The sequence below is a fragment of the Lycorma delicatula genome, chromosome 9 (genome assembly GCF_047948215.1).
Source record: "Lycorma delicatula isolate Av1 chromosome 9, ASM4794821v1, whole genome shotgun sequence".
NCBI lineage: Eukaryota > Metazoa > Arthropoda > Insecta > Hemiptera > Fulgoridae > Lycorma > Lycorma delicatula.
The window spans coordinates 20,311,145-20,326,146 of NC_134463.1; the positions used below are offsets into that span (position 1 = coordinate 20,311,145).

General features: G+C 30.1%; 1 protein-coding gene across 1 annotated transcript in view; it reads left to right on the forward strand.

The window, feature by feature from the left end:
- Positions 1 to 6,259: 6,259 nt before the first annotated feature.
- The window catches only part of LOC142329707 (putative peptidoglycan muropeptide transporter SLC46), a 159,587-nt gene continuing 150,844 nt past the window's right edge, over positions 6,260 to 15,002 (forward strand). Inside the window, exon 1 of the mRNA XM_075374420.1 lies at positions 6,260 to 6,466. The gene's annotated coding sequence lies outside the window, so the exon portion shown is untranslated. The remainder of the gene's footprint in view (positions 6,467 to 15,002) is intronic.

A 15,002-nucleotide genomic window follows, 5' to 3' on the forward strand; every position in this document is an offset into this window, starting at 1 on the left:
TCTCCGGGAAGGGTTTGGGGGTAAATTGACAACAGTAAACGAGACTAGTAGTAACATACGCAACCAGTAGTGGCGCTAGTAGTAACAACAACCGTAGCAACTTTAAAGTAACACTCATTTCCATTTTCAGCCGTTTAAGGCTCGGTTTTAATTTGCTCGCCTGGTATACCAACAATAAGGGAATTTATGAACAATCTCCTTCAATAATTAGTTTAAATAAGACAATTAAAGTGAGATGAGTTCCGATAAGAATTATTTTCTTACATGGGAAACCGTTTAGAATAAAAACGATAAATGAAAAATATTTTTTCTTACAAAGGGGAAAATAGTTTCATATGAATTTATGACATTTCATGCCTATCAGTACCAATATCAACGAATATAATTTTTTTAAATAAATTTAAACTGAAAAAATGATAAAACATAAGAATGGTTTACTTCACTTTAGATCTTTTTACAAGCCAAATATTTTTAACATCAGATAATTACTAACGGATATATATCCACCCTTTTTCCTTTTCTTTGATCCCTTTTCTACATTAACTCGTTTCTATGGATGTAAATCTGATTCGGCTAGATATTCCACGCTGAGGATCTCATACAGAGGTCTGCCGGTTACCTGTGGGTAAATTCAGATAGTTCGTTTCATCACCGTTAGCCAAAGATAAACTTAACGGTTATAATTAAATGTTTAAATGTGTAAAAAACATAATCTTGTCCCTTCCAAACTTGAAATCCCGGTATATATGAATCTAAACCGGTAAATAAGTTATAACGTTCAATCTGAAGTTAAATGAAGGGGAAAAAGAATAATGCTAATGAGACATTTTTTATTCTTCAAGGGAATTTACAGCTGTCAACTCTATTTAGTAAGTTTCTATATTATTTATTGGCAAATAGTTGTCATGTGGTAATACTCTAATATATATTGTTACATTTGTATGTTGTGTGTTTTTATCTAGTGTCTGTTTTGTTAATTTCGTAGTTTACAAAGTAAATAAAAAATGGTTAAACGTTTAATTATAGGTTAAAAAAATTAAAACTATCGAAAAATTAGCCAGATGCTTCGACGAATAAGTTTATAATAGAATATTATTATAATTCTATTTAATAAACTAATATTACTTATGTAAGTTGCAATCTGTTCCACTAGTGAACAATAAACAACCCACACGGCCCAATGAAATGAGGATGAAATATATGACATGTAAATTAGATGTAGTTTTATACAGACTCAGGCTGACCATTCTCGAGATGTGTGGGTTAATTGAACCCCAACTATTAAAGTACATCGGTATCCACTATTTAATATTCAAATCCGTAAAAATTTAACTAACTTTTACTAGGATTTGAACCTTAGAAACTTCGACTTCGAAAATCAGCTGTTAAAAAAATGATTTGCGACGACGAGTTTAACACTAGACCAGCCCGATGGGCTAATAACAGAATATAACGTCAAAAAAGCACTGTTGATGATATATTTTCTTTTTTGTTTACGTTGCAATCTGTTTAACCAGTGAACAATAAGTAACCATCCTGCTACCCAATTGGATAAGAATGATATGTATGACATGTAAATGAAGTGTAGGGTTGCACAGACTCAGGCCGATCATTCCTAAGACGTGTGATGGTTATTAATGATTAAATAAAAAAAAAGATTAAATTAAATTTGGATCTTTAATTCCGAAAATTAAGTAAAGATGAATAAATGCTTTTGTGGGCATTGTTATTTGAAAATCCCAATGGAAGGTACAGATTAAAGTCGGTTATTACTGAAGTCACGCCGACTCTGGCGATAAAAGCAAAATCGTAAATTTCATGTAAATCACAGCCTACTTAACGCGTGGTCCCCAAGAAATATTTTTAAATGCCAGTTTTTAGTCGTTTTTTTAAAGAATTGGGTAAATTTTATTAGGATCTTTTGAATATCTTGTCTGATGAAAGTAAGCGCTGATACTTTAAGCTAACGCTATCTACTGTTTCAACGATATGTAAAAATAATTCTTTTCGCTTATCCGGTCAACTATTATGGACAAATACCGGTTGGTATGGCCGGAAAATCGAGCAATTCATGTATAAATACTGTAACACCGTGAAAGTATAAAACTGATAATAGAATTACGAAATTTTCACGGCTATATTTTGTCCGAACATGGACTAACCGCTTTTTGTATATTTGCTTTTCACATAAAGAGCCCCGACTTTAGGTAGATTTCATAAGAAAGCTACCTGTTGTAATGGGTACCATGATTCGACTTTCGGAAAATTTCAACGTAGCTTCGCGTTTCACATCCCCCAGGCTCTCAAACCACTGTGAGTTCAAATGTTTTATATATATATATTTCACTTTCTTGTGGACACGTTAATTGCCTAAGTTGGCGCCGATCGCTTTCAAATTGTTCCTTAAAAATAACTCGTCAGAAAATCTCGGTCGAGTTTGTTAGCATCCAAAATTGGACCATGGGGGTGGAAATGGGGGCTTTTTCGAAAAAAAATTGCTATAACTTTTTTATTAAGTAAAATATCGAATTCGTTTAAAGTTCCTACTACTATTCTTTGGATAAGGGCCTAAAACTTATGTAAGTAAAGTTTTTTGATATCACCAACCATTAGCCCAGGGGGTGGAAAAAATGGGGTTTCAAAGACAAAAAGAATCATACTTCCCTTAATAGGCACAGTATCGAATCGGTTTAAAGTGGTCGTTAGTCATCGAAACATTACCTAAAACTTTTGTCTGAAACAATGTTTGATATGACCAACCCTTACGGCAAGGGATGACCAAAATGTTGCTGGAATCCTAAAAAGATGGGGCTTGTCGTATGCTAAACATATGAAACTTTTTTCACTCGCAACCATTGTCGTATTGAGTAAATTTGAAGTTTTTCTTAGCTTTAAGGTGGGAATAGTTTTTATCTCCTACTTAGCACCGGTGAAATCTACTTTCGCCTTCCGGCGTGCCGAAAGGAATTTCTATTTTAGGATTAGTTTTAGAAGATAATACTGATCCATTTATTGATCGATGATAAATAATTAAATGAAAAAAAAGAAAAACCGTTTATGGAACTTATTTCTGAGATAACTTTTAATTATACAATTTTTTTTTTTGTTTTTGTAATCTCATCTATTACACTTGTCTATTTTATGAAGTGTATCAAGACTTTACTTGTTTATTTTTCTAGCGAAATAAAAATAAAAAGAGGTAATGTCAAGTGGTAATTAATTGTACTCGTATTTCTTTATTTCTTTTCGTTCAATTACCATTACAACATCGGAAATAATGAAATAAAAAGTATTTTTATAAAAGGCTTATACATGTAAAGATATTATTATGAGATAAAAGTATTAAAATGTAAAAAAAAAAAATAATAATAAAAGCATTTTAAAGATAAATCTTACTTGTGAATAATTGCATGCTTTTGTCTAATTATTTCAGATATTGTTATCATAAATATACATCTAGAATTCATTTGAAAGCTCTTAAATACTTTCAAAATAACTTACCAACATTCAAAAACTAAACTTGAATGTTTTCCAACTGAATAATTATGAAAAAAAAATTGTACGCAGTCCTGTGCAAGATCGACTTTTTGTTATTTTGATAAGACGTGTAATACATAACATATAATATATGAAGTTACATATTTTCTAACTTACCCCGCTTAAATTTTATCCACCTTAAATTGAGCGTAACTCAAGAACGACTTTACCAATTTTCATAAAATTTTCACATGCGCAACTCATTATGCGACACATTACAAAGCACATCTAAATTTTAAAGAAATTGATCTTTTAAATCTGGAAATTTTCGAGTGACAAAATTTTATTTATAGGTCTCTATATAATATAAGGAAACCTAATTTAAGTGAATGGTGTTTTCGTATTCCTCATACCTGAAAAAGTAAAGAAAATTCATTTTCACCCACTTCACTACCACCATGCGACCGAAGTAATACCACACTTTTCTTCGAAAAGTCGCTAAAAAATAAAAAACCATTAAGAAAGAAAATAATAAATATGTTTGTAAGAAATAATACTTTAAACTTGCAAAATACATAAAATTGTGACTAAATATGAAGAATTAACAGACTATATTTTTGGTGAAAACAAAACCTTAAATATGTGACTTACGACCTTCAGAAAAAAATTTGTGAGTACCAAATATGGAACTTATGGCAATCATATATAAAAATTTCCATAAAAATTAAACGATTCTTGATGTACAGCAATCACAATATCAAACTTCATGATTCCATATTTAATATTCTAGTGATATTAAACAAAACTGACGCTAACCAACAAATATGCAAATCCATACATTAAATTTTCCCTGTTTTTCTGAATTTTCGGATTCAAGGGGCTTCAAACATTCAAGAAATGAAAAAACCCAAAATCTATTTCCGACGGTTTCGTTCGCGTGGATTTTGAATTAGTATCTAGTTTTCAAAATAAACATTATATTTTACTTAAAATCCTATTATAATTTAACGGGTATGTTTTAGTAGGGATGTTGACAAATTGGACTATTTACTTTGACAAGGATTCTATTCTTCTCAAATTATCTCTAGTAGCAGACTTCATCCTGGGATAGTTTGTCAATTGCAGATTTTGTAGTCCAGCGATATTTAACGGGCTTCATATAATTTCATGAAAAAATTTCCCTCCGCTTTTCCACCCTCAAATTGAATTTTTGAAAAAGGGTGAACTGCGTATAATTAAATTTTCAATTAAGTGTTTAAGTATCAATTTTGACGACTGTTACACCTTCGGTTCCTGAGATAAAGAATTTTCACGAAAAACTTTGTCCGCTTTTGAGACCTGGTTAAGAATGAGTCAATTTGTTTTTAAAGAAGATTCTAAATACAAATTTTCACAACTGTAACACCGTCTGCTACTGAGTTTTCATTAAAAGATCTGCCCCGCCGTCTTCACCCTTATAGACAGAAAAATACTTCCTTAGAGAGTGCCGACATTAATATAATGTACCATACAACATTCATCTACCTAGGTTCAGCAATTTATCCCACTGGGTTAGTCTAGTGGTGAACGCGTCTTTCCAAATCAGCTGATTTGGAAGTCGAGAGTTCCAGCGTTGAATTCCTAATAAAATCAGTTATTTTTATACGGATTATTTGAATACTAGATTGTGGATACCGGTGTTCTTTGTCGGTTGGGTTTCAATTAACCACACACCATTCCTGAGACTTTACAAGACTACACTTCATTTACATTCATACACATCATCCTCTGAAGTAATATCTAAACGGTAATTCCCGGAGGCTAAACAGGAAAAAGAAAGAAAAATGTATGTGAAATCTAAAGGCGGGTCCTCCCTACTAGCTGAATTTATTTGCCTCCTTGGGGAAAAACGTGCATTCTTTGAGGCTAAACAGGAAAAATAAAAAAAAGGTTCAGCAATTTAAAGTATTCGTAGATGAGTCATTCAATCCCCACAGATCCGCAGGCAACAGGCAGACATTTCTACCAGATTTTCAGCATGGAATAGCAAGTCGAATCAGATCTACAACAGAAATGAGATAATGTGGAAAAGGGATATACCAAGACACTTTTGTTAAATATATATATATATATAAAATAGAAGTAAATGTACAACTTAGGATATATAAAAATAATCGTTTTTTTGTTTTGATGATATCACCACATAAGCCTGAAGCTTGTGTTTGAAATAAAGAAATGGAACTTCGTAGCGTATGAAAAATATCATACCAATTTAAGATAGAAATAATAACATAAGGACGTATGAGCCTTAAAATCTTCCTGTAATTTTTTTTTTTTTAAGGAAACAAATAAGTATACCCTGTTTTTATTCGTTTGCCGTGATTCTATGGAAAGTTCGATTTTTTCTTTAGAGTTCTTTAGAGTTTAGTTCGTTTAGATAAAGAGAGTAAATGGAAAAGCGAAGATTTATAAAAAAATTCCTCTTTTTAAAAAATATTAAAAAAATAAAAATATAATAATAATAATAAAATAATAAAGCGTGCAGTATTAATAATTAAAAACTTGCGCGCGCGCGCACACACACACACAAACACACACAACATATTTGCATGTTTGTTATGTAATAATATTAGTATAAATGTACAGTAATATTAAATAACCCATGTCAAGGGCAGGCAAAGTTTTCCCAATTATTATGACGAACACGTTGTTTATTTATTATAATGTAGTAGGGATGAGAAAGAGGGGATTCAAAATCTCTGATAAAAATTGGAGGGGGTATCTAAACAGGTAAACGTGGATAACTTTCCATGACAGAAAGTAATCGGCAACTGAACTGCAAGCTGATTACTTACTAGTAATCACGAACCGTATTCGTACATTGTAAACGATACGTACTCGTAAATAAGTTGTGTCATAAAAACGCCGAATTTTTTAATAAATTAAATTATACGAGTATATTTATTGTATTTTTAGATTGTGATCTTTTTAAAGAGTTTTAAAGGAAAAGGTAAGTTTGTGTTTTTACAAATATTTAGAAATAATAATTATTTTTTAAATTAAAAAAATTCTAGAAATTAGTTTTTTATCTTTTTATTTATAATCGCATCAACAATTAAAGTCATTAGCGACTGAAGTGTAACGGTAAATGTACCGGTAACGTATAAGTCTTGAACAGACTTAGGCTGACCATTCCTGAGATGTGCGGTTAATTGAACCCTAACCCCCAAAAGAACACCGGTATACACGATCTACTAGTCAAATACTAATAAAAGCAACTATTTTTATTAAGATTTGGACCTAAAAACCCTCGACTTCGAAATAAGCTGATTTTCAATGACGACTTTTACCATTAGACCAGAAATAAATTTAAAAATATTACTATTAAATATTAAAATTTATGATAAACTATTAATTATTAATTTTTTTAATAAAATAAATAATTTAATTTGGTGATTTAACTTTCGGTGAATGAATAATAATAATAATAATAATAATATTATTTTTTTTAATCGATAATGTAAATAAAATAAAATAGTTTTGGCTATAAAAACATACCTAACAAAATAAATTTTTAAAAATAATAAATGAATAAAAATTACTATAAAAAAAAAATCGCGTAAAATAAACAAATTTAATAAACAATTTCGCGTTGAAATTAGCGCCAAAATAAAGACTATCAAAATCTATTAATCTACTCTTATTTGACTTTAAAAAGTCGCCTTTTAAATATATATCTTTAAGCTTTTTTCTTAAACTGGTCTTCATTTTTTTAAAAATGTTTTCCACTTTTTGTTTAATAGATAGGACTAATTAATGATAAATAGATAGGCCTATAAATAAAACTGTTCGTATAAAAAAAAAAAAAAAAAATAGTTCGTTACAAAACGTATAATGTAAAAATACTACTAGTTAACGAACATGAGTTAAAGCTCCTATAATGTAAAGAATATTATATTTGTTATTAATAACTAATCGAAGTGTTATCTACTAATTTTCTTGAATTTTCACGTTAAATTACTTTTAATATCAGAATAATAATTATATATTACTGAATATTAAACAATGATCATAACAAAACAACAAAGAATATCTTCAGACGGATTATTAAATCTTTCGGGCTGGTCTAGTGGTTAACTTTTCGTCGCAGTTAGTTGTTTAACAGCTGATTTCCGAAGTCGAAGATTCTGAATTTCAAATCCTAGTAAAAGTTAGTTGTTTTTATACTACGGATTTCAATATTGGACAGTGGATGCCGGTGTATTCAGTGATTAATCCTACGGGACCACCGTTAGGTATTACTTCAGAGGATGAGATGAACAATTTGTAGCGTGTGTGAAAATGCCATAACTGACCGGGATTCGAACCCGGGACCTCCGGATAAAAGCCCGAGATGCTACCACTCGCGCCACAGAGGCCGGCGTACTTTAGTGGTTCGGGTTTAATTAACTATCACACGTCTCAGAGATGGTCAGCCTGAGCACAAGACTACACTTCATTAACACGTCAAATAAATCATTGTTTATAGTTCACTGAACAAATGTACACATTAGGAAAATAAATTAAAGAAAAATGTCAAAAAACAGACCATTGTAAATTACATTTTTGGTCAGTAATCTACGTGCGTAAATCACAATGGTTTAAGTAAGGAATATAATAAAATATTATTACTTTCTCAGCTATAGCACTATTTCTATTGCAGCAGCATAAATGTAAAGTGAAAATATAGCAATTGATTAAAATTGTGGGTATCAGTTTTTTGCAAATTTTGACATTTCAAGACCTCCTTAATCCAAAAAAACACAACAAAAATGTACCTATTTGTATGTTGACCTATATTTTCATTAATATCTTCGTAACGGTTCAATATAAAAAATTTTACGAAAATAGGATAACAAATTTTTATAAATGGAACAGTTACGACATGAAATTTTGGACAAAATAAAAAAAAGGGGAAAGATAATTTATACCATTTTTAATATTTGCAGCGGTCATAGAACATTGAATTTAGTAAGATGAAAATTAAGCTATTTAAAATTACAAAGCTTTAAGACGATCGTATTTAGAGGTGAGGCATATTCAATATTTCTACATAGTTTTTGCCATATCTTGAAAACTCGCAAACCAAAAAAGTTGAAATTTGACGCTATATATATATATATATATATATATCTCCTTAATGTGTCCTGATTTTTTACACCCATCGGACTAGGGAGCATCACGATACCTATATTTTTTTTTTGCAAACTATAAGGTTTTTTAGCCTTTTTGAATAAAATTGTACCAAATCGTGCCAAGTTATTGAAATAAATAATTATTACAATAAGTAAACTTTAATCCCCAAAAAAACCAAGGGGAATGATTGGGATCCGTACTTAAAATATAATATATTTTTTAAAATCTGCTTTTCAAGATTGAAAATCCAGTTGTATCTAGTGTTAATCGATCTCCGTGGCGGAACGGTAACGTCTCGGCCTTACATCCGGAGGCCCCGCCCGGTTAAGTATGGCATTTTTCATACGCTAAAAAATTCCATTTCCATAACCCATGCACAAGCTTCAAACTTATGTGGTGATATCATCAAGTTAAGAAAAATGTTGACGACATGGAACTTTTTACAAAAGAGGTCCTGCGTACCATTAAAAAAAATGGATTTTTTAATGATTTCTGATATTTTTTTCTGTTTTTTAAGGTGAAGCTGTTATTATAATTGTTATATGAGGTAGATTTCGAGCAAAGAGGTCAAAAGGGATGGAAGTTTTTTTTTTTATAAAAAACGTTTTTTGGTATTTATTTATTTAGCGTATGACACCAAAACACAACACCAATTACAGTCAAAAATTAAAAAAAATTTAACAAATTAATATATGCTACTGATTCTGGGGTCGCCATCAGGAAATCTTCAGGATTCCTTTCATAAGCTGTCCTAGGACAAACTTGTGATGTGTTTAACAGTTTGATTCTCACCACACTCACAAAGGGGCGTCGGTGTTTTACCCCATTTATACAGGAAATAGGCGCACCTACCATGCTGAGTTCGCATTCTGTTTAGCGTTGACCATGTTTTTTTTAGTAATTATATTGTAAATACAATATAATTTTGGTGATAAAACGTTTTCGGTCAAGGAAGTCTACTGGATTCAATATTTTTTATCAGTAATTTTTATGTTTTTCTTAAATATACTTTGAATTCTGAATATTTTTAAAGGTATAAACGTTTTTTAATCGAGGGATAATTTTTTTTTTACTGAAAATTTTTATCTTTTTCGCAATTATGGGTTACATCTGTTTCCTTTATCTTGTCAGTCAAACCAATAAAAACATTATATTTATTATTATTATTAATCGTTAATTATTTATATTTAATAATAATATTCATAATTTAAAAAAAAAATTATTTCATTTAATAAAATTATTAATTTCGTGGTACTAAATATTTTTTAAAATTTCTTTTTTATTATTAAAATCCAAATAACAATAATATTATTTACGAATTTTATTTAAAATTAAATACATTTTACTTTATTTTATTATATTATTTCCGTTTTAAAATTTGTTAAACGTAGGGGACGGGCCGGGAAAGTTTCGCAATTCTTTGTCGTCTTTTTTATACGACTGTCCAGAAAAGAGTATAATGTGATTAGGGTGTATGTAAGTATGTTTGTTCCACCGTAGCAGCTGAACGGCTGAACCGATTTAAATTTATGATCCCGCTTTGGAATCCGTACGTTATCGGGAGTGTCATATTCTATTTACCCCGGTTGAAGTACAAACTTTAATGAATCGAATGAATGAACTGTGAGCCTCTTTTCGCTGTTTGAGCTGATTTTGGACTGAAGGATTCGAATGAATAATATTACAAAAATAATAGTATTACATTTATGTTAAATAAAATAATATAAAATAAATTTAAAAAAAATTCTGTTTAACAATAATAGTCTTCCCGTGGGACTGCGTGTGAGTCTAGTGGTGAGGTGACGCCTCACACCTCGTGCGAGGCGTCTTTTACTTATGAAAAGTTGTCATTATTAATGTGATCTGTATAGTTTCATTTGTATGTTAATGTGATAATGACATTAATAAAACTGTACGTGTCCTTGAAATATTTTTTACCCAAAAAGAAGTGTAATGTATTTAGGATGTATGTATGTATATTCCACCGTAGTAGCTCAACGACTGAACCGATTTAAATGATATCGAAAAAAAAGATTATACTATAAATAAAATTGTCATCCACACGTTCTTTAATCTGTCAAAACAATTAAAAAGGAATGTTTGTCAGAATTATTTTCTTTTGGGAGTGATTTTTAATCTTTAATCAATAGTTTATCTCTTGTTTTTTGGATCGTGTTGTGATTTTAATGTTTGTTTATTAGCGATGATATTATTATTTATAATCGCTAAATGGTATGTGGACATGAGATTTATTATGAATTATCAATTGGTGCGGGCTACCATGACGGAAGACACTGGATGAACATCGAACATTCACGAATCTTTACATTCACGCTTCAAAGTTTCCTTTTGACCAATTCACCCCCTCTGTATGCTTTTGTAAAAGAATTAACATCTTTTCAAACGGAAGTTTATACAAAAATAAATTGTTGTCACATCAGGATAAAAGTAAAAACTCTCGTATAATCAGAAACACATTCAGAGACAAATTTCTACATATAAAGGAAACAGATTGACTAACTAATATTCTTCAAGAGTACCTGTTACAGTAATGAAAAATATCTCTTGTTTAGAACAGATATTTAATGTTTAAATAGAGTTTTAACATTATTTGGTGACTCGGGTTGATTTTTACTTCCTTAAATAGAGTTTTAACATTATTTGGCGACTCGGGTTGATTTTTACTTCCTTGTACGAAGTAAAGGAGGTATTGCGATCGCGAAAATTTTCGGTATTTCAGATTTCAACGGAAATATCCATTTTGACCACCCCTGAATCTATTTTCACTAGTTTCAGCGTGACGTCTGTACGTACGTACGTATGTATGTACGTGTTTATCTCGCATAACTAAAAAACGATTAGCCGTAGGAAGTTGAAATTTTGGATTTAGGACTGTTGTAACATCTAGTTGGGCACCTCCCCTTTTGATTGCAATCGACTGAACCAAGACTGTCCAAAAAAGCCCAAAATAAAAAAAAATTGGACTCTGGACTTTTATTTAACTTAGTAATAAACCCTCATTGAGAGCTTTTCAACGACATATCATATGTGTACTTATTTTCATTGGTTCCAGAGTTATAGCCAAATGAAATTTTAATTAATGAAGTATTTGGATCTTATAAGGAAAGGCACATCGGTTCGAATCAGATTTTTCTCCTTTTGTTAAAATTAAATTTGATTTATTAATAATTGTTAACCTCTGGTTGTAAAAATGTTTTATTATGATAAATAATAATTCAATAATAACAATAAAAAAAAAAACATGAAAAAATATCAGAATTTATTAATGAAATAAAATGTTATGTACTTTTCATTTAAAAAAAATGTGTATATGTAATTTAATGACGTACAATTAAGTCATGTGGTGTCCACATCAGATTTTTGTTGTGCAGTCAATGACAAATGATTGCCCACAATGACAATAAAAACCTAATATATATTTTACAAGGAATTATCTATTCCTAACATCTTTTTATTACAATTTGCAATACAAAAAAAAATTAAAATTTTTTTAAAACTAAAAAAAAATATTAGTAATTTTTTAAACATTATTTCTCAAAACTTCTTATCAAAGAAAAAGTCAAGATTTTTACTGTTGTATCTGCATGGGTAAAATACAATATTTCTCATAAAGAAATTTTCATTTACGTGACTAAATTTGTGTAAAAAAAAATAGTATTTAGCGTACATTAAATAAAAATTATAATTTATTTTTCTATTTTGATAACAGACAAAACTTCGTTAGTAATTTTTTTTACTGGTATTTGCATATCAGTAAACAAAAAACCCTTTCGTTACAGTGAAGTGTGATACTGAAGCTTTTATTGATATTTCTTTGCTAAAACAGGAAAATTTTTCTACATTTACTTTTTAGATATAACTTAATGATAGAACAGATTTTAAAGCTGACTACAAACATTTTTCTTTTTCTTTTATTTTATTTTTATTGCTAATGACATAATCGTTTGTAATTGGAGTGATCTAAATTAAATTTTTCGATCGTTTGCATTGACCACTAGTCATGGTTAAGGTTACATTAAATTCTGCTTTGTATATAGGAGCGGATGTACAGTTATGTGTGGTTTTTTAAGTTACTCATTGTTATTATTATTATTATTATTATTATTATTACTTTAATAAAACTGACAGACTTCCCAAATAAAGAAAGAACCGTTAATTTGATGACCTCAACACAAATGGTACCAATAGGTAGCTAAATGTCAATAAAAATTTATTTACTTCTATTAAAGCGGATTCAAATGCTCTAGAAATTTCTAGCTATTTATTTTATAACATAAAACATAGCTTGGTTTATGTTAGTCTTATTTTTTAGTTAATTTACTTTTTTCTGTCGCTTTTCCAAGTAGACCAATTTTTATTTTTATTTTTTCCTAGAGAAAATTCCTACAGTGTTACAATTCTAACTTTTTTTTTTCAAATAACTGTAAGGGTTTTTTAAACAAGTAATTAATGTATCCTCCCGGATGAATTTTGTCGTTATCATTATTTAATATTAGAATATTAAAGTATAATAATAAATAGCCTAATTCAATTCTAGTGATGCATCAAAAATCTTAACTAGAATTCTATACAGAAGAATTAAGAGGAGAGTGGAGGAAGTGTTATGAGAAGACCAGTTTGGTTTCAGGAAAAGTATAGGGACAAGGGAAGCAATTTTAGGCCTCAGATTAATAGTAGAAGGAAGATTAAAGAAAAACAAACCGACATACTTGGTGTTTATAGACCTAGAAAAGGCATTCGATAACCTAGACTGGAATAAAATGTTCAGCATTTTAAAAAAATTAGGGTTCAAATACAGAGATAGAAGAACAATTGCTAACATGTACAGGAACCAAACAGCAACAGTGACAATTGAAGAACATAAGAAAGAAGCCGTAATAAGAAAGGGAGCCCGACAAGGATGTTCCCTATCTCCGTTACTTTTTAATCTTTACGTGGAACTAGCAGTTAATGATGTTAAAGAACAATTTAGATTCGGAGTAACAGTACAAGATAAATAGATAAAGATGCTACGATTTGCTGATGATATAGTAATTCTAGCCGAGAGTAAAAAGGATTTAGAAGAAACAATGAACGGCATAGATGAAGTCCTACGCAAGAACTATCGCATGAAAATAAACAAGAACAAAACAAAAGTAATGAAATGTAGTAGAAATAACAAAGATGGACCACTGAATGTGAAAATAGGAGGAGAAAAGATTATGGAGGTAGAAGAATTTTGTTATTTGGGAAGTAAAATTACTAAAGATGGACGAAGCAGGAGCGATATAAAATGCCGAATAGCACAAGCCAAACGAGCCTTCAGTAAGAAATATAATCTGTTTACATCAAAAATTAATTTAAATGTCAGGAAAAGATTTTTGAAAGTGTATGTTTGGAGTGTCGCTTTATATGGAAGTGAAACTTGGACGATCGGAGTATCTGAGAAGAAAAGATTAGAAGCTTTTGAAATGCGGTGCTATAGGAGAATGTTAAAAATCAGATGGGTGGATAAAGTGACAAATGAAGAGGTATTGCGGCAAATAGATGAAGAAAGAAGCATTTGGAAAAATATAGTTAAAAGAAGAGACAGACTTATAGGCCACATACTAAGGCATCCTGGAATAGTCGCTTTAATATTGGAAGGACAGGTAGAAGGAAAAAATTGTGTAGGCAGGCCACGTTTGGAATATATAAAACAAATTGTTAGGGATGTAGGATGTACATGTAGGATGAGGGTATACTGAAATGAAACGAATAGCACTAGATAGGGAATCTTGGAGAGCTGCATCTAACGAGTCAAATGACCGAAGGCAAAAAAAAAAAGAAATTCAATTCTGGTATAAAAGCTATTTCACATGAAAATTTAAGAAAATTATTTATAAAATTTAACTAGGTTAGTAAGTTAAAACAAAATATTAAAAGTGGCGACGGACTTCCTATATATTCCGACATTGAAAAAGCGTTAGAATACTGGCAAAACATTTACATTTTTTTTTTTTAAAGAACCAAATTTTATCTCTACAATGAGTTGCAAAAATAGGGCTCAAATATGCTCCAACCATTTTTCTAAATTTCCACGATTAGTTTAAAGCAAACATTCTTCCTTTACTGTTTTAGCCTCCAGAACCACCGTAAGGTATTACTTCAGAGGATGAATGAGGATGATACGTATGAATGTAAATGAATTCTTGCACAGTCTCACGTCGACCAATCTTGAGATTTGTAGTTAATTGAAACCCAACCATCACAGAACACAATAACAAGTAGAACAACAACGAAGAACCAAAGTAACACATTAAAGGCTTTATATAGATTCATTATAAATGTAAAATTTGAGGTTTTGGGTTCAAATCTTTTATAACTTATCT